Genomic DNA, 21,120 nt, shown 5'->3' on the forward strand with positions numbered 1-21,120 from the left:
GTAGCTAAGTCATGTATCAGTTTGTGAAGTACATCTTTCATAAGTCATTGTAACTCATTTTCATAGTAAGTATATTATTATGTCTGTAACTACTATTGCTTTATTAAGTGCAGAATGATAAGAACACATTTAAAGCATTAATGGAGAAGAAAATTCTCAAGCCTCTCACACTGAAGAAACTGATCATATTAGCATTTTGACTCATAGTAGAGTTCAGTTTTATGTTTATCTTAGTTATAATGAAATCTTAGTCAAAATAGTTAAGGCTTCAAAATTTTCTATAGAGCAGTCATATTTCATCTAATATTAATAGGCCAGTAAAATACCTAATTTCAATTATCTTTTCCTCAATAGTATTTTAATTTTTCCAATTACATGCAAAGAAATTTTAACATTCACTTTATTTATTGATTGATGGATTGATTGATTTTAGTTTTTGGAAGGCAGTAGGGTTAAGTGGCTTGCCCAAGGCCACACAGCTAGGTAATTATTAAGTGTTTGAGGTTGGATTTGAACTCAGGTACTCCTGACTCCAGGGCCGGTGCTCTATCCACTGTGCCACCTAGCTGCTCCTTAATATTCATTTAAAAAATTTTTTTGAGTTCCAAATTTTCTTCCTCCTTCACTCATGTCCCTTTTCCTAAGATGCTAAGTGATTTGATATGTTATATATGTATAAACATGTAATATATTTTCATATTAGTCATGTTATGAAAGAAGAAACAGGCCAAAAGGAAAAAAAACCTGAAAAAAAATTGAAAATGATAATTTTAGGGGTGGCTAGGTGGCATAGTGGATAAAGCACCGGCCCTGGAGTCAGGAGTACCTGGGTTCAAATCCTATTTTAGACAATTACCTAGCTGTGTGGCCTTGGGCAAGCCATTTAACCCCATTTGCCTTGCAAAAAGCCTAAAAAAAATAAATAAATAAAATAAAAAAATAAGTACCTTCTCTATGCCAGATACTTTATGAAGTGCTGGGGATGCATCAATAAGAAGCAAAAGTTACTCTCAAAGGAGCTTTCTATTTATTGATAGAACAAGTATAAACAATTAAGTATATATAGAAAAAGCAAGTTACAGGATAAATAGAAAATAATTAACAGAGAGAAGGTATTGGAATTAAGAAGATTTTGGGAAGGTTTCTAGTAGAAGGTAGAATTTTAGTTGGGAATTAAAGGAAGCCATGGAAGTCAGTGGTCAGAGTAGAGAAGGAAGTATTTCAGGCATGAGCCAGAGAAAATTTCTAGAGCCAAGAGATGGAGTGTCTTATTTGTGGAATAGTCAGGAGACCATTGTCACTAAATGGAAAAGTATGTGTGTCAGAGTAAAATATAAGAAGATGGAAAAAAGAGGAGGGAGTTAGGTTATAAAGGCCTTTGAAAGATAAAAAGAGTATTTTGTATTTGTTCCTGGAGGCAATTGGGAGCCACTGGACTTTATTGAGTAGGAGAGTAATATGATTAGATCTGCACATTAAGAAAATCATTTTAGTGGCTAAATGGAGGATGGATTGAAGTGGGAGATACATGAGGCAAACCCACCAGGAGGCTATTGTAACAATGGAGGAATGAAGTTTCAAGGCCTGCACTAGAGTGGTGTCAGGGTCAGAGGAGATAAGGGAGCATTTTTGAGAGATGTTGAAATGATATTGGCAACAACTTGGCTATGGGAAGTGGGAGATAGTGAGGAATCTAGGATGATTTGTGGGTTGTGAGCTAAGGACCTGGGAACCTGGTATTGTTCTCCACTGCAATAGGGAAAGTGATGAGTGGGGATAGAGAGTGAGCAGAGCATGTAGGGGGAAAGGAGAGGATATAGAAGTAAAGGTAAGTTTTGTTTTAGACATAGTGATTTTATGTTGTCTACTGGATATCCAGTTTGAACTGTCTGAAAGATAGTTGAATGTGAAAGAGGAGGTCCGCAGAGAAATTGGGGCAGGATGAATAATTTGAAAATTATCAGCATAGAAATGACACTTAAATTCATAGGAGCTGATAATGAAGTAATGGAGAGGGAGAAGAGAAGAGGATCCAGAACAGAATTCTCTGGGACACCTTTGGTCAGAGAGTATGATCTGAAGGAAGATGCAGCAAAGGAGACAGAGGAGGAGTGGTCAGATAGGAATAAAACCAGGGGAGAGTGGTGTTGTGAAAACATAAAAGAGAAAATATGGAGAAGATATCAAAGAGGAGGTGAGCAACAGTGTCAAAGGATGCATGCAAGGAGAATGAGTGATGAAAAATGGTCATTGGATTTGGCAACTAAGAAATTAAGAGAGCAGTTTCAGTATTATTTCCCTCTTTGGGTCTCATCTTCCTTTTGTAAAAGACGACCTTTCTTTCTGTTAACATTTTATGATTTTATAAATGGTAAAATTGTTTAAGAAAATTCTGTTCACTTTAAGTGGAATAGGACTTTACTTTGTTGCTTAATTGCCTCCCCTGTTTCTTACCCAAGGGATTAATCATTTATTTAACTCTTGAACTTCCCTGAAGCAAACCAGAGAGGTGTGGTTAAGGGCATTTTCTTACAGTCCTAACTTTCTTTAGAGCTAAGTAGTAAAAAAGCAAATAAATAGATTGTTCCTTTGCACTTGTTTCCTTCAGACTGCCTCCTATATCCACCAGTTATATTCCCTTAATTAGAGTGCTATCCTAATTTTATAATGGAGTTCTGTGCAAAATACTGTTTATTTTGTGGAATTTTTCCTTGGAACTAACATTAGGAGTATATTCCATGCACAGAAGTATAGCTATATAAGTATATCTTGCTTAACATAAGGAAATCAGATCCCCTCTAAGGAGCATTGTCCCAAATTTATTTTAATCCAGTATTTCATACCGGCTGTTTGTGGTTTTTCCTCAGTTTGTTAGGTCTAAACTCCAGCAACTGACTAATGATTAGCTTGATTGAATAGACTCTCTTTATGTGCTGACCAGCAGCCCTAAATAAGAACAAGTGTCAAGTGAAATAAATAGGGTGGTCATCCCCTGCAGAGTTTTATGAGTATGCTGACTACTGTCAAGTATTAGTTGAAAATCACCCACAGTTCCTTGTAAACATGGAGGTAATAAACCTCCAGTGCTAAATAAGAAAACTTTACAATTGTTCCTCCTTTTTAGTCAAGGACACTTAAACATATGAAGGGTATTTATTATTATTATTATTATTATTATTATTAGAATACAAGTCTTTGGGACAAAAACATCTGGAAGGATGCCAGCAAGTGTATATGACAAAAGAAAAGGGTAAAGTACTAATTCTGATATATTTGGATAAAAGAAGTTTATTTGAGACTAATGAAATTTAATCAAACTGTCCAACTTTTAGGAACATTTCTTAATATCTTTTGGTTCTCTATAAAAGCAATTCCAGTAGCTCCCTTATTTGCCTCAACAAAGAGAACTTTCCTGTGAGCCATCTTTCCATTTATTTACACCTTATAAGAATGTCAGCCTTGATGTTGTTCATTTCTCCAGTGTTGATATATCAGTCTTTGGACAAAGATCTCATATTTAGAGGATCTACTTGAATTGCTATTTATACACTGAGTATTAACATCTTCTGCTACCCTTTCTGCCATTCTGCTGCCATAACTGCAGAAGGAGAAGGAGCTGCACAGTATCTGGACTATCTTTAATTTTTCTTGGTTCTGTGGTTTTGCTACTTTAGAAAAATTCACCAAGTAACCCAGCTTACTTGATAATGACATTCTCTTTACTTTAAGGCCGACAAAACGTTTTCCTCACAGCAGATAGGGAATGTAGAGTCATGCCCATGTCATGGTTTCCCATTAGAATTCAAGCTGCTCAGATACAGGGATTGTTTCTTTTTTAAAAAATTATTTATTACATTTCTTTAATTAATACATTTTAATTTATTAGTGATTAATATAATTTAATGAATAAATATTAATTAATTTATTTAAGGCAATGGGGTTAAATGACTTGCCCAAGATCACACAGCTAGGTAATTAAGTGTCTGAGGTCATATCTGAACTCAGGTCTTCCTGACTCCAGTACTGGTGCTCTATTCACTGTGTCACCACCCAGCTGCTCCTGATTGTTTCTTTTCTATTTGACTTCTGGTACTCAGTACAATGCCTGCCCCTTATAGGTACTTAATATATGTTCATTGAATTGAATGTAGTAACCCAGTGCATCATGATTGTGATTAGCTTCTTGCCTGTTACTGATGATGCTTTGTGCTCCAGAAAAGATATAAGCATGTAATCAAACATGTGTATCTCTGGAAAAGGTGAGCCAGTCATGTGCCTAGAATAAAGGATAATTGATTGGTACTCCCAAGATGCTAAAAGAACCAGAGACCTCTAGTATGATGAATGGAAAGACATTGATCAGAATTACATACAATAAGGTCTGGATGGATTACAATATTAAATAGTGGAGTTAATGCCCACACTTAAAAGCTCATGGATCCATTAAAATAATAATAATTCAATGGATCTGTGATCTAACCAATGTGGGAGAACTCCTTTTAATTGTGCATTTTAGCTTCTTAATCTTATAAACTTCTTCTACTTGTCTTTCCATAAATGCCTTTGCTAATCTACAGTACTCTGCTGGATATACTGGGTGGAAGAGAATCTTCCTATAGGCCTCCAGGAATGTGTTGACTTGTTTATGGGACATACATTTCACATTTGGAGTAGAAATAAAACTGTAAGAGTTTTGGCACTCTGCCCCCATTTTTATATACATATTTTATTTGTTTTCCATTTAAATACAATAGTAGTTTCTACCAATAATTTTTGCAAAGTTTTGAATTTTACAATTTCCTCCTTCCCTCCCTTTCCTGCCCCTCCCCCAACAGAAGGCAATCTGATTCTTTATATTTGTTTCCATGGTATTCATATATCAAAATTGAATGTGTTGAGGCAAAAAAAAACATATCCTTAAGGAAGAAAGACAATATTAGAGATAGCAAAATTATATAATATATAAGATGACTTTTTAAAAAATTGAAGATAATAATCTTTGGATTTTGTTTAAACTCCACAGTTCCTTCTCTAGATACAGATGGTATTCTCCATCACAGATCCCCTAAAGTTGTCCCTGATCATAACACTGATGGAATAAGCAAATCCATCAAGGTTGATCACCCCATGTTGTTACAGTGTGCAATTATCTTCTGGTTCTGTTCACTTCACTCCACATCAGTTCATACAAGTTTTCCCAGGCTTCTTTGAAATCCCATCTCTCCTGATTTCTAATAGAACAATAGTGTTCCATTACATCTGTAGACCACAATTTGTTCAGCCATTCCTCAATTGATGGGCATCCCCTTGATTTCCATTTCTTTGCCACTACAAACAGAGCTTCTATGAATATTTTTGTACAAGTGAGGTTTTTACCCTTTTTTCCCCCAGACATAAAACTCAGTTTTATTTAGAGGATTCAACAGTTGAGTTTCTTTTTTTAAAAATCAGCGTTGGAATTCCAGGTACCACAGATCTAGGATTAAGTAGGAGACTTGTAATTGCATACTAGGAATGCTAGACTTTAAAATCAATTCAGACCTCAGTCATACTTCTGCCCTTAATGGTCTCATCCTACAACAATTCCTTTTTCAGAATCTGACCTATATATTCAAAGTTCCAAGTTTATTCCAAAGTAATTTTATAAGAACTTGCTCGAGTCAAAAAGATCCAGCAAATTGGCACAGCTAGGATATACTTTTGTCCTATCTCCATTCCAAAATCCCTACCAAAATAAAAATTAGAAAAAGGATTCAAACATTCATATATACAAATGAGGTGATAGGTTGTTTGGTCACCTCTTGTATTCCCCTATTCAGTCTAGATCACCACAATCAGGCAGAAAGAGAGGATAATTTTTCTTGTATCTTAGTGGAAACCTTAAAAGCAGATCTAACCTGCTCTAAGTCTGTTAAAGAGATGCTTTTTACCCTTTTTCACAATCTCTTCAGGTTACAGACTCAGTAGAGGTATTGTTGGATCAAAGGATTTGTGCATTTTCGTTGCCCTTTGGGCATAATTCTAAGTTGCTCTCCAGAAAGGTTGGATCAGTTCACAGCTTCACTAACAATTTTTCTCCCATTTTTACCTCTACCATTATTTCTGCAGAAGCATCATGCATAGGAGTGGGGGCCATTAATATTTTTATTTGTTTATTGAATTGTCCCAGCCAAATAATTCATTAGTGTGTGTCTAGGCTACTGATAATGAGCCTTCAGTACTGAACTAGTATGGTCCTGGGATAAAAGGCAGGATTTAAGTTGATGCCTTTGATAACACTTGCCAGAACTTGTGGCCTGCTCTCCTGACCTTCAGGAATCCATGTTCACCCCACATTACAAAGAAGCAACAGAGAAGATCTTTGTAGTGAATCTGCTTCAATATCTGTGCAAAAACCACCTCTTTCTTTCCTAATCTTTAAAAGAAATGATAATGGATTCTCCAGAGGTGCTGCCAGGAATACTGAAACCTTTAAAAACCACAGAAAGCTTAAAGTATGCTAAATAATAATAATCAAATACTCTCTTTGCAGAGAATTAAAGGAATTGTTGATTCATTCCTAAGCTTTAATACTAAATACTTTAAAACACTACCTTCTTCATCTATCCTCTGAATGGTCCTGAGGTTTCTAGGCAGGGAGGGAGTGGTTGAATCCTTTGTTCTTTGTTAGAATTGGTGACATTTTGATGTCTGCGATATCTAGTTTATTTGCCAAACACATTTTCTCTTTCCAAGTTGGTCAGAGCAATGCTGGTCATTACATATGCAATGACTTCACTTATTTTGGATTGGTGTTTTGTTCAAGTATTTTCTCAGTTGGTTTAAGGACCAGAATGAGATTATTTTTCACAATTTTCCCTAGGCTTTTGTCTGCTTTTAAGATCTTTATGAAGAAAAGTGTTTTTTTTTTTAATGGAAAAGAATTTATTCTATGTAGATATGGGTAAAGCACTTAGCTCAATGCCGGGGAATAGAAGTGAAAAAGTAAGAATCCCAAAGTGAAGTTAGTTCCTTAGGCAATGGTTTCACACTTCATCTGGTAATCAACATCAATATTAATCTTGTTTTCTGACTATATTCATTACCAGTTTCTATTCTTTTCTTCACAAAAATTAAAAGCATTCTTGACTTCAGGGAATATAAACTCTACTTGAAATGAGTAAATGTGGTTGCCATAATACTCAATCTTCTTCCCTTTGCTTGTTCCTTTTACTACATAAAGACAGGATAGTTGCTGGTTTCACAGCTACTCTTTAGATTCCACAAATGTACCTTCTCCTGTTTCAGTAATTAGCATACATCAAGATCTTCTTAATTGTTGGTAATATATGTGTGTAACCAAGTTTCAAAACCTTATTTAGGGGGCTCATTACTGCCACTGGGGTTGCCAAATATGTTTTCTAGACCTGTAGTTGCCATGTCACTGTAGTTTAGATGTTATATTCCTGCATATTGCTGTCCCCTTAAAACTGGAGACTCTTGGAGTTAACACCAGGGATGGACAACCAGCATGACAAGAAGCATCTGTTATAACAGTGTTTCAGGGCTTTGTCATTTTGTGCCAATCTGTCCCAGCTTTTCAGATTTCAGGACTCATACTTTGATCCCAGGTGGTTCATGGATTGAGAGAGAGAAAGGAAACCATTCATTACATCTGAAGAATCATCTTCCCAGTGCCACTAACATCAACATCACTATACTGGGCAGGAGGATTGATTTTCCCAGGAGAGGTCTGGTGGGACTGTAGATGGTTGAGAAGTGGTCCTTTGCTTAGTTCTTAGTTTCTTCAATTGTAAAATTAGATAGTTGGACTAGGGGACCTTATAGTTTCTTCTAGTCCTGAATTTGTGCTCTTATTATATTATTCTCTCCAGATAATGGATTTGCCCTGGGATAGAATTTTCTTCCCGTCTACTACTGCATATTTGTCTATTCCCCTGACTGATGACTGAATGGAGGAGGGTAATCTATGAATTGACATTTAAGGAACTGAGTAAGTTTAGCCCTAAGAAAAGAATGCTTAGCGAGTGGTTTTTGTTTTTTTAAATGTCTGAAGGGCTGGCTGTGTAGTGGAATATGAATTAGATTTATTCTGTGTGACACCAGAGGGTAGAAGTTGTGAAGGGAATTATTTAGGCTAAAGAGTTATCTAAAAGTGCATTGTTCAGATTTCTTCTTCATTCACCAGAAGTTTTCAAGTAAAAAGCTAAGTGACCACCGATTGTATATGATGTACAGGAAGTTCCTTTTTTAGGTATGATGTGGACTAGATAAAACTTGAGATTTTGTGGTGCTGTAACAATTTGAAAAAGTAAATGGTACTAACAACTTAAGTAGTTCAGAAAGAATTTCCTCCAATAGCAACACATGAGCTGAACTTGAAGGAAACTAGACATTCTAAAAGCTGGAGGTGAGGAGATACATTTTAGGCTTGGGCAACTTGAACAAAATTGCTGAGGTGGGAAAGGACTGCAGTTTGGAAACCAACTGACTTCCACTTTCAAATGTCTTGCTGCTTTGTCTTATTATTGCTTATTCCTTGCCACATCACAGTCTTAGATTAAATTCTACTATTTTTTCATCTCAGATCCTACTCATGTTTTGCTAAATGGAAATAGAAATTACATAACCTTACTGACTAGGTGCATTCTAGATTGATGCTATCCACCTTGAACTGGGCCCTTGCTATAGCAAGGCAATCCTCCCTGATTTCTGAACTCATTCCCTATAGATATTATTCCAGACCCCTCTCAGCTGAGGGGCTTCACTTTTTACTTTATTGAGAAAAATCAGGCCATAAAAAGTTAACTCTTTTCCTCCTATCTTTTCTTGTCTTGTACAGTGATATCTCTTTCTTCTTTCTCCTAGTCTCTGACAATGAGATGATTCTTTTTTCTAAAATGAACTCCTAAATGTGTGCTTGATCCTATCTTCTTGTTTCCTCTAGAAGATTGTAACCTTAATCACCCCTCCACTCCATTAATTTTCACCTTTTCCTTATCTATTGTTTCCTTCCCTATTGCCATCAAGCATGCTCTCAAGTTTCCCTCATTCTTTAAAAAACCATTCACTGGACTCTATGCTATTGTTCTATATTTCTCCTCCCTTTCTCAGCCAAAGTCCTAGGCAAAAACTGTCTTTCACTTACTGCTGAATCCTTTGTAATCTGGCTTCTCATTCTATCACTTTCTTAGGAAAACTCCTAGAAAAAGTTTCCAATATACTCTTGCCTCTACTTCCTCCCTCTCAAATCTTCAATCTTTGAAATCTGACTTTTGACCTTATCATTCAAGTGAAATTATCAAGTCAATGGTTTTTTCCTAAGTCCTCATTCTTCTTTTTTTAAAAAATTTATTTATTATTGAATTTTACAGATTTTCCCCTAATCTCACTTCCCTCCCCCCTAGCCCTCATAGAAAGTTTGTTAGTCTTTACATTTTTCCATGCTATATACATTGATCTAAATTGAATGTGTTGAGAGAGAAATCATATCCTTAAGGTAAAATAAAATATTAGAGATAGCAAAATTACAAAATAAGATGATTTTTTTAAAAATTAAGGGTAATAGTCTTTGTTCAAACTCCACAATTCTCTCTCTGGATACAGATGGTATTCACCATCACAGATACCCCAAAATTGTCCCTGATTGTTGCACTTATGAAATGAGCAGGTCCATCAAGATTGATCATCACTCCCATGTTGCTGTTAGGGTGTACAGTGTTTTTCTGGTTCTGCTCATCTCACTCGGCATCAGTTCATGCAAATCCCTCCAGGCTTCTCTGAATTCCCATCCCTCTTGATTTCTAATAGAACAATAGAGTTTCATAGCATACATATACCACAATTGTTCAACCATTCCCCAATTGATAGACATTCACTCAATTTCCAATTCTTTGCCACCACAAACAGAGCTGCTATGAATATTTTTGTACAAGTGATGTTTTTACCCTTTTTCATGATCTCTTTAGGGTATAGACCCAGTAGTGGTATTGCTGGATCAAAGGGTATGCACATTTTTATTGCCCTTTGGGTGTATTCCAAACTGCTCCCCAGAAAGGTTGGATCAGTTCATAGCTCCACCAACTGTGTACTTAGTGTGAGTCCCAGATTTCCCACATCCCTTCCAACATTGATCATTGTCCTTTCTGGTCATATTGGTCAGTCTGAGAGGTGTGAGTTGGTACCTCAGAGATGCTTTAATTTGCATTTCTCTAATAAGTAATGATTTAGAGCAATTTTTCATATGGCTATGGATTACTTTTATTTCCTTATCTGTAAATTGCCTCCACATATCCTTTGACCATTTGTCAATTAGGGAATGGCTTTTTTTTTTTTTTTACAAATTTGACTCAGTTCTCTTTATATTTTAGAAATGAGTCCTTAGTCAGAAATACTAGTTGTAAAAAATGTTTCCCAATTTACTACATTTCTTTTGATCTTGTTTACAGTGATTTTGACTGTGCAAAAGCTTTTTAATTTTATGGAATCAAAATTATCTAGTTTGTTTTTACTGATGTTCTCCATTTCTTCCTTGGTCATAAACTGCTTCCCTTTCCATAGATTTGATAAGTAAACTATTCCTTGATGTCCTAGTTTGCTTATAATATTGTCTTTTACATCTAAATCCTGTATCCATTTTGATCTTATCTTAGCATAGGGTATGAGGGGTTGGTCTAATCCAAGTTTCTGCCATACTAACTTCCAATGTTCCCAACAGTTTTTAATCAAAGAGACAGTTTTTATCCTCAAAGCTGGGCATTTTGGGTTTACCAAAGAGCAGATTACTATAATCATTTTCTGCTATTGCACCTAGTCTATTCCACTGATCTACTACTCTGTTTCTTAGCCAACACCAGATAGTTTTGATGACTGATGCTTTATAATATAATTTTAGATCTGGTAGGGCTAAGCCACCTTTTTTTACACTTTTTTTCATGGAATCCATGGAAATTCTTGACTTTTTCTTTCTCCATATGAATTTACCCACAATTTTTTCTAACTCATTAAAGTAATTTTTTTGGAATTTTGATTGGTAGGGCACTAAATAAGTAGTTTAATTTAGGCAGAATTGTCATTTTTATTATATTAACTTGACCTATCCATGAGCAATTGATATTTGCCCAGTTTTTAAAATCTGATTTTATTTGTGAGAGAAGTATTTTTTCTTTTTTATTAAATATTCTCATTTTGTACAAATAATGTTTTTTATACATTAATAAAATATTCTTGTTTAAGAGTAAAAGAAATACCCCCTCCCCCATAAATATAGACTTGCTTGAATGATAAAGGGGAGAGAAAAAAAATTAAAATTAAGAAAAATAATAGTAATAATTGTAGGTATGGCCAGGTTGCACAGTGGATGGAGCGCCATCCCTGGAGCCATGAACACCTGAGCCTGCATCCGGCCCCATACACCCAACAATCACCCAGCCGTGTGACATGCAAGCCACCTGAACATCATTACCCTGCAAAAACCAAAAAAAAGAAAAAAAAAGCACTGGCCCTGGAGTCAGGAGTACCTAGGTTCAAATCCAGTCTCAGACACTTAATAATTACTTAGCTGTGTGGCCTTGGGGAAGCCACTTCACCCCATTTCCCTTGCAAAAAAACCTAAAAAAAAAAAGACCCAAAATAAAATAAAATAGTAATAATAGTAGGACTGGCTGGGTGGCAGACAGAGCATTGGCCCTAGAGCCAGGAGCAACTGGGTCCAAATCCGGCCTCAGACACCCAACGATCACCCTGCTATGCAGCCCCAGGCAGGCCACCCAGCCCCATTTGCCCTGCACCCCCCAAAAAATAAGAATAATAAAAAATGTGCTTGAGTCTTTGTTCCAACACTAACAACTCTGTCGCGGGTGGATCACATTCTTTATGATAAGTCCATCCCAAAAGTTACTTCCATATTTTTCTACTGTTGCCATGGCTGATGGCAACTCCCTCCTTTCATATTTCTCCACTACCATGTACTATATTTTCTCTCTCCTTTCACTCTGACTCTGCTATAGGGTAGCTGAGTGGTGCAGCAGACAGATCCCTGGCTCTGGGGCCAAAAGGCCCTGAGCCCCCATACCACCCCTTAGGCCCAGCATCCACCTGGCCCTATGGTCCCGGACAGGCCTTCCAATCCCAGCCCCTTGCAAGAAGTAAAAAAGAAAATGTATTATATCTGACCACTCTTCCCCCATGGTCCATCCTCTCCTCCATCACTCACATTAATCCCCTTCTCCCTGTCCCCTCCCCTCTCCTTCTTACTCCAGATGCCTATATCCCATTGAGTATATATGCTGTTTCCTCTCCTAACCACCTCTGATGAGAGCAAAGATTCCCTCATTCCCCCTTACCTTCTCCCCTTCCATATCATTGCAATAGCTCATTGTAATAAAGAAAAATCTTACTATATGAAATATCTTGGCCTATTCCCCCTCTCCTTTTTCTTTCTCCCATTCCATTTCCCTTTTTTCTATTGACTCAATTTTTATACCACATTTTATCTTCAAATTGAGCTTTCTCCTTTGCTTCAACTATAAAAGCTCCCTCTACCTGCTCTATTAACTGAGAAGGTTCATATGAGTATTGTCAGTGTCATTTTTCTATGCAGGAATACATGCAGTTCATCATCAGGTCCCTCATATTTTCCCCTTCTCCTCCAATCTCCATACTTCACCTGAGTCCTGTATCTGAAGATCAAACCTTCTGTTCAGCTCTGGCCATTCCAACAGGAACATTTGAAATTCCCCTGGTTCATTGAAAGTCCATATTTTTCCCTGGAAGAGGACATTCATTTTTGCTGGATAGTTGATTCTTGGCTGCATTCCAAGCTCTTTTGCCTTCCGGTATATTATATTCCAAGCCCTACGAGCTTTCAATGTAGTTGCTGCTAAGTCCTGTGTGATTCTGACTGCAGCTCCACGATATTTGAACTGTGTCCTTCTGGCTGCTTGTATTATTTTCTCTTTGACTTGGGAGTTCTGGAATTTGGCTATAATATTCCTAGGGATTGGTTTTTTGGGATCTCTTTCTCAGGGGGAATCGGTGGATTCTCCATTTCCATTTTGCCCTCTGCTTCTAGAATATCAGGGCAATTTTCCTGTAGTAATTCTTTGAAAATGATGTCAAGGCTCTTTTCCTGATCATGACTTTCAGGTATTCCAATAATTTTTAAATTATCTTTCCTAAGTCTGTTTTTCATATCAGTTGTTTTTTCAATGAGATGTTTCACATTTTCTTCTAATTTTTCATTTTTTTGGTTTGAAGTATTGATTCCTGATTTCTGGTAAATTTTCTGGTAAATTCATCAGTCTCCCTGGATTCTATTTTTTGTCTGAAGGATTTGTTCTCCTCAGAGAGTTTTATTATCTCTTTTTCCATCTGGCCAATTTTGCTTTTTAAAGCATTCTTCTCCTCAATAACTTTTTGAACTGTTTTATCCATTTGACCTAAGCTGGTTTTTAGCATGCTATTTTCTTCAGCATTTTTTTGGATTTCTTTGACTAGGCTGCTGACTTCATTTTCATGTTTTTCTTGCATCTTTCTCCTTTCTTTTCCCAGTTTTTCTTCCAACTCCCTCATTTGATTTTCAAAGTCTTTTTTGAGCTCTGTCATAGCCTGAGCCCAATTTCTGTTTTTGTTGGAGTCTTTAGAAGCAGGAGCTTGTGCTTCCTCATCTTCAGACTGAGTATTTTGATCCTTCTTGGGTTCATATGCAAAATATTTCTCAATGGTGTTCCTCTTGTTTATCTGCTTGCTCATTTTCCCAGCCTGAGCCTGGTTTTGTGGTGCTTCCTGAGCTTTTAGGACACTCCCACAAGGGTCTCTGTGTGAGGCTCTGTCCTCCCTCCTGGTCTGTGAATGACAGCCCCTCTGCCATGGGGCTCAGGTGGGGGGGGGGGGCCTGCTGTTCTATGGGGGGGCCTAGACTGTGATCAGGATCTGAACGTGGTCAGAGCCCCAGAGTCCTGTTCTGTGGGCAGAGGACAGAGCTCTGCAGTCTCTCTTCACTCCCCTCCCTAGGTTCTATGGGCTCATGCCCCAGGGGCTCCTGCTTACCTGTTCTGCCTGTTTCAGTTTCCTGGATCTGGGCTGCACTGGCCATGCTGCTCTCTGTGTGCCCTGAGGGATGAGCTTCATGTGCTCACTCTGGCAGAGGTTCCCCCCCACTTTCCCCAACTTGTGCCTGGTGCTCCCCGGGGCTCAGGAGACTCCCCCACTGCTGTGAGCCAAGGCTACCAGTGCCCTGGGGCTGCCTCTGGGAGGCTGAAATTCTTCTGCTCTGGTGGGCAACCCCTCTGGCGCCCCTCCAACCCCGGGGAGCAGAGCCTTTCTGCTCTTTTTCCAGGTTACCTTGAGTAGGAGAACTGCCTCACTAGGTCCCTCTGTGGGTTCTGTCTCTCGAAAATGTAGTTAGAGTCCTTAGTTTATGAGTTTTATGAGAGAGTGCCTAAGATGTGATCCGTTCTTGTCGCCATCTTGACTCTGCCCCCATAAATGTCGAGAGAAGTGTTTGGTGGTTGTTTTCATAGAGTCTCTGAGTCTGTCTTGACAGGTGAACTCCCAAGTATTTTATATTGTTTGAATTAGTTCTCATCCTTCTTGATCCTTCTGATGCATTTGACATTGCTGACTACATCCTCTTCCTGAATGCTCTCTTTTTCTCTGGGAGTGATAATTTCCTCTCCTGTTTCTTCTCTCACCAGATTAATTGTTCTTTTTCAGTCTTTTTTTTCTGACTTCTTTATCTAAATTATTCTCCCTAGCTGTAAGGGATCCCCAAAATTCTATCTTGGGCCCTCATCTTTTCCTCTCTATATTCATTTTCACTTGGTAACTTAATCAGTTCACATAGGTTTGATTATTACCTTTAGGCAGATTTTTTCCTAGAACATTCAGCCTCCCCTGAGTTTCAGTTTTGTATCATCAATTTTTTATTGGACATTTCAAACTAGATGTCTCAGAGACATCTCAAACACAAGAAGTAGAAAAACAAAACATTATCTTTCCTTCAAATCTTCCCTCTTTCAAACTTCACTAATTCTGTCAAAGTCATCACCATTTCCAGCTCAGTAAGCATTTATTCAGCACTTGCTATGTATATGCAAAGTTCTATAAAGATTAAACACAAAGAAAAGCAAGACCAGTGCCCTGCTTTCAGGAAGCTTCTAGTTTCGTGCTAGGCATTAAGCTTGATTCCTTACTATACCCAACCCCATATGATCAGCTGCCAGATCTTGAAGTATCTACATCTACAATATCTCTCAAATCTGACCCCTGCTTTCCACACCATACAGCTGCCATTTTAGTTTAGACCCCTATCACCTCTTATGTGATCATTCCAACAGCTCCTGACTGATCTATACAGTATCAAATCTCTCATCCCTATAGTCTTTTTTTCCATGCTCTTGCCAAAATGATTTTTCTTAAACATAGGTCTTGTTATATTGTTGCCAATTTTTAAAGATCCAGAGATTGAAGACAGAAGATTTAAGTCCACTGAAAAGGTGAAGGAATTCAAAGCTCTCTGGGATGTTGAAATCGCTCAGAATTTTATTATGGCAAAACACTGTTACAAAGTACATTGGCCAAAATTAGTAAGAAGAACAGTAAGCACCCTGAGGACAGACCAGGTGAAGTCTGAGTATGAGAGAGAGAGAGGAGAGGGGAGGGGAGGGGAGGGAGAGAAGGGGTCAGGCAGCCATGAGACCACATGGTGAGGCCCACAGTACTCCATGTGATTTAAAGAAGAGCATGAGAAAGCCCCATCCTTCTGGATGGGAGCCTGGAAGAAGCAAGAGAGTTCAAAGAAGTGGCACTTCCTATTAAATATCCTTCTATGGTAGGTTGGACAGAGGGTGGAGCTTGGGAAGTAGTCTTACATCTTGGGCCAGGTATCTTTCAGTGGCAAGCTATGTTCTGGTCCTTCCTGTCCCAAAGTGATCAACCTCCAAGTTTAATATGTCATTTCCTGTCTCAACAGTGTCCGGGCCAAAATTAAATGAACAGGAAAATGGGGACAAGATAGGCAGAATATAAGCAACATGAGGTCAGTTTACATCTCAAGAGCACAGTACCTCCACCCATTTAACTAAATTTAACAGCATTTAAGATTACAGATTTTGTTACATTCTACATTTGCTACATTCATAATTCTCTACATCATTTCCCTGCATTAGTCACTCTGGTATTTGAAAAATTCTAGTGTTTCTAGGATAAAATATCAACTTTGCTCAAACCTGTCTTTTCAGCTTCAATTTACCTTCTTGGTCTCTCCAAATTGGCCTTCTTGTATTTCTTGCACAGGACATTTTTATCTCCCATTTCCTTTGCACTGACTATCTACCTTGCCTGGAAAGCTCTCTTTCCTCACCTCTGTCTGTTACCTTCCCCTGGCTTCCATCAAGACTCAGCTCAAATACTACCTTGAGGCAAAGCTTTCTCAGCCCCCCAACTGCTAGTGCCTTCCCTCTAAGATAACCTTTTGTCTACTTCCCATGAATTTTAGGTATTTCATTGTTTTCATTTATTTCTCCATCAGAATATGTTTCTGACTTTTCTTTGTATCTCCAGAGGGAAGCAGGTAACATAGTATTTGCTTAATAAATGCTTGTTCAATTTTTTTATTTTTCTAACTTTTATTTCCTCAGATTCTTGCCTTTCTCCCCTATCCAACAAGAAGAAATATACTTATTATACATGAGAAATCATGCAAAACACATTTCCACACTAGCCAGATTGTAGGGGAGAGGAAAGAAAGAAAAATAAAGAGAAAGATACAAATACACACACACACACACACACACACACACACACACACAAGCACAGATCTATATTCAGTGTCCATCAATTCTTTATCTGGAGATAGCAGTTTTCATCATGAATCCAATGGAATTGTTGTGAGTCACTGTACTGGTCAGAGAAACTAATCTTGCACAGTTGATTATCATTATAATATTGCTGTTATTGTGTATAATGTCAGATTCTATTTACTTTGCCTTGCATCAGTTCTTGTAAGACTTCCCAGGTTTTTTGAAACCATCTCCATTATCATATCTTAAAAGCACAATAGTATTCCAACATAATCACGTACCATAACTTGTTTGTTCTTTCTCCAGTTGATGGGTATCCCTTCAGTTTCTGAACCTTTGCCGTCACAAAAAGAGAGGTCCTCATTCTTTTTCTTTGAACTCTTTAGGATACAGATTTAGTATTACGGAGTCAAAGGCAGGTATAAGTTTTATAGCGCTATGGACGTAATTCCAAATTGCTCTTCAGAGTAGTTGAAACAGTTCACAACTCAAACAGTAGTACATTAGTGTTTCTATTTTCCCACAACTCCTCCATTATTTGTCATTTTCCCTTTTTGTCATGTTAGCCAATCTGATGGATGTGAGGTGGTGTTTCAGAATTGTTTTAATTCATATTTCTCAAATAAGTAATGATTTAGAACATTTTTCATATGACTCAATAGCTTTGATTTCTTTTACCTAAAAACTGTTCATATCCTTCGACCACTTTTCAACTGGGAAATGGTTTTTATTTTTATAAATTTGATTCATTTCTTCATAGAGTTGAAAAGTGAAACCCTTATAAGAGAAACTTGCTGTAATAATTCCCCTACCCTCACCCCCATCCCAGTTTCCTGCTTTATTTCAGTGAATTATTGTTGACTAAATAAGTGGTGTGGGGATTTGGCCTTGATTGTTTGCATCCTTCAAATACTTTTAGCTATTTATGCTGCTTCCCCTTCTCTGTTGTCATTCATCCCAGATCCTGTCCTAGACTTTACATATTTTATAATACCACTTAGTTTATGTAGGGTACAGAGTGTGAAGTGCTGCACTTTTGAATTTAGGTTGTCTGTTATTTTCCTTGCTGTAGAAAGCAATATCATTAGTGTTTACAAGGAGAAAAGGATGATTCTGTAACTTTTGCTATAATAAGCCTTGAGCCTTCATCTTTTTTTTTTTTTTTTTACAAGGCAAATGGGGTTAAGTGGCTTGCCCAAGGCCACACAGCTAGGTGTGTCTGAGACCGGATTTGAACCCAGGTACTCCTGACTCCAAGGCGGGTGCTTGCTAGGTGCTACACCACCTAGCTGCCCCCTTGAGCCTTCTAAGGAGACATATTTTCCCCATTTGCTTTGTTTATTCTTACTAATTAGTCATATTGAAAACTACTAAATTGAATCTAGGAGAGTAATTCTAGGCCTTTATTGGCAATCTTTATAAGCTTCCTGTATTTAGAAATTATATGACATCTGGACACTTTTTCAGTTGAAGAAATTGTGCTGTTTTCATTTTCATTAACTATGGTGCCAAGGAAAAGTATATTTTTTTTAATGTCATGGATATAGTTGTAGGCAAAGGCAGAAGGTAATTCAGAAATTATTTAGTGCAGTCTTTTTAATTTTATAGTTGAGGAATCAGACCCAGATAGGTTAAGTGACCTGCCTAAAGCCTCACAATGAATTTATTTCAAGAAGGGTCTCTGACTTCTAGATCAGCACTTTGGAAGGCAGCATGGTGTAGTAGAAATGTGTATGTGTTTACATCTCTTGTAAAGCAACTGGGATGTGCAGTGGATAGAGGCTAGAGTTAGTAAGACCTGAATTCAAATTCTGCTTTAGATACTTACTAGTTGTATCACTTAGCCTTTCTGTGCTTCATTTTCTTCATCTGTAAAATGGAGATAATATCTCATAAGATTGTTATGAGGATCAAATGAATTAACACATATAAAGTACTCTGCACAACTTAAATGACTATATAAATGTTAGATAATATTATAAATGTATCCCTTCCAGATTGATCTGAATGTGCCTCTTGGTGGGAGGATGAGTAATGCAATGGGACTTGATGATGCTGAGGGAGTGAAAATGCAATGCCAATGAGGACTTACCTTTTATCCTCTTCTACACCTGGTCTTGTTTTATATATCCAGTATCAAAGAATTGGGAAAGGCTAGAGGGACAATCTCAGGAAGCAGTCTTTAGAAGGGGAAAAAATGGGAGAGAAATCCCAAGTTATGGCTGGGAGAATGGCTACTGTCAGCAGACCACAGCATATTGTAAGGGAAGTTTGTAAATCAGGGACTGTCTTTATAAAAGGGGAGAGGTAAAGTGAAGGGAATGGGGAAAAGATTGGAAGAAACTTTTTTTATTCTTATCTCAGTCAGTAAACATTTAAGCGCCTACAGTGCCAGGCTCTGTACTAAGCAGTGGGAATGCAAAGAAAAACAAAAGACTGTCCTTTCCCTTGGGGATCATCCATTCTAGGCCAGGGAGAGAACCATCAGTGATACAAAGGCATTGGGCAGGATTTGGAGGCACTGGCATTTGTGAGTAGCAGTGGTGGTGGTTGAAGAGGAAGAAACAGTTCAGAAAAACCTGTGTAGAAGAGGGAGCTCGAATGAACCCTTAAAGGAAAACTAGAGATTCTGAGAGATTGAGTTAAGAAAGTAGAGCATTCCAGACATGGGGAACAGCTAGCATAAAGGCACTTATATGGAATACAGAGTGCCATTTATGAGGATCAGAATATGAGTTGACATTTGTGGGTAGAGGGGAATAATGTATAATAAAGCTGGAAAGTTGGCTTGGGATTGGGTTATAAAGGGATTTAAAATGCCAAAGTGGAGTTTGTAATTTATCCTTTAAGTAAGAGGGAGCCACTAGGTAGTCCATTGAATAGAACACTGGGCTTGGAATCAAGAAGACTGAACTTCCTAAATTCAAATCTGACTTCAGACACTTAATAGGTGTGTGACCCTAAACAAATCATTTAACTCTGTTTGCTTCTGTTTCTTATCAATAAAATGAACAAAATGGCAAAAACACTGTTAAGATTTTTGCCAGAAAAACCCCATATGGGATTATGAACAATCAGACATGACAATGTAGGATGACCTAAGAGTATCGAGGAGGGGAATGGCATGGTTATATTTGAACTTCAGGAAAATTGTTTTTGGCAGCTGTGTGTAGGATTAAATGGAGAAGAGAAAGACTTGCAACTGGAAGGTCAATTAAGATGCTATTATAATAGTCCAGGTGAGAAATAATAGGGGCTTAACCAGGGTTATTGACTTTATGAGTAAAGTGAAGGGGGTAAGGAATGTTGTGAAGATAGAAATGATGAGATTTGTTAAGATTTTTGTCTTTTTTTTTTTTTAAGGTTTTTGCAAGGCAAATGGGGTTAAGTTGCCCAAGGCCACACAGCTAGGTAATTATTAAGTGTCTGAGACCTGATTTGAATCCAGGTACTCCTGACTCCAGGGCCGGTGCTTTATCCACTACGCCACCTAGCTGCCCCGATTTTGTCATTTTTAAAGATCAGAAAGGTTCATGGGATCACAAAATTTTAAGAGTTGGAAAGGATATCTGCAGATATCTAGTCCAATCTAAACTAAGACTAGAAATGAGCCAAAAAAGAATCTTCATTGCAACATACTAGACAAATTTATATGGTAAATGTAAAGCTGGAACTCAAAGCCCACACCTTCTGACTTGAGATCTACTTTGTCTTAAACACAGCTGCCAAGTTGGTACTCTTCATACAGTAGTGGTGTCAAACTCAAAAAGAAATCAATCCCTGGGGCGGCTAGGTAGCGTAGTAGATAAAGCATCGGCCCTGGTGTCAGGAGTACCTGGGTTCAAATCTGGTCTCAGACACTTAATAATTACCTAGCTGTGTGGCCTTGGGCAAGCCACTTAACCCCATCTTGCCTTGCAAAAAAAAAAAAAAGAAATCAATCCTTATGGCCTGCATATTAGTTTAGAAGACTACAAGACTACAAATTAACATTCTCTATGTTTTGTTGTATTTATATTTATTTTGTTAAACATTTCCTAATTATCTTTTAATCTGGTTCTGGCTGCATGCAAACATGAGTTTTACGGATTACTCCTTGTTGGTTGTAGGATAGAATACAAAATTCTCAGCCTGGTACTTAAAGCCCTCCACATCCTGACTTCTATTTTTTTTCCTTCTAGTTTTGTTTCATAGTAATCCTTTTCATGAATTCTTGTTCTAAGTAACCATCAATCCCATTCCCCATTTTAGACTTTTTGAGGGGAGGGACTATTTTGCTTTTTATCTTTGTATCCTTAGTCCACAGTATTTGTTTTAA

The 21,120-nt window shown here is 37.6% G+C and overlaps 1 protein-coding gene and 1 non-coding gene across 4 annotated transcripts in view; one reads left to right on the forward strand and one right to left on the reverse strand.

Annotated features, from left to right (window-relative positions):
* Positions 1-21,120, forward strand: part of PTPRA (protein tyrosine phosphatase receptor type A) — a 224,164-nt gene that overhangs the window by 26,904 nt on the left and 176,140 nt on the right. The window lies entirely within an intron of this gene.
* Positions 5,800-5,925, reverse strand: LOC141519770 (small nucleolar RNA SNORA31). Its single transcript, XR_012477412.1, has one exon. It is a non-coding gene; the product is annotated as a small nucleolar RNA SNORA31 (small nucleolar RNA).

The sequence above is a fragment of the Macrotis lagotis genome, chromosome 3, assembly GCF_037893015.1.
Source record: "Macrotis lagotis isolate mMagLag1 chromosome 3, bilby.v1.9.chrom.fasta, whole genome shotgun sequence".
Lineage (NCBI taxonomy): Eukaryota > Metazoa > Chordata > Mammalia > Peramelemorphia > Peramelidae > Macrotis > Macrotis lagotis.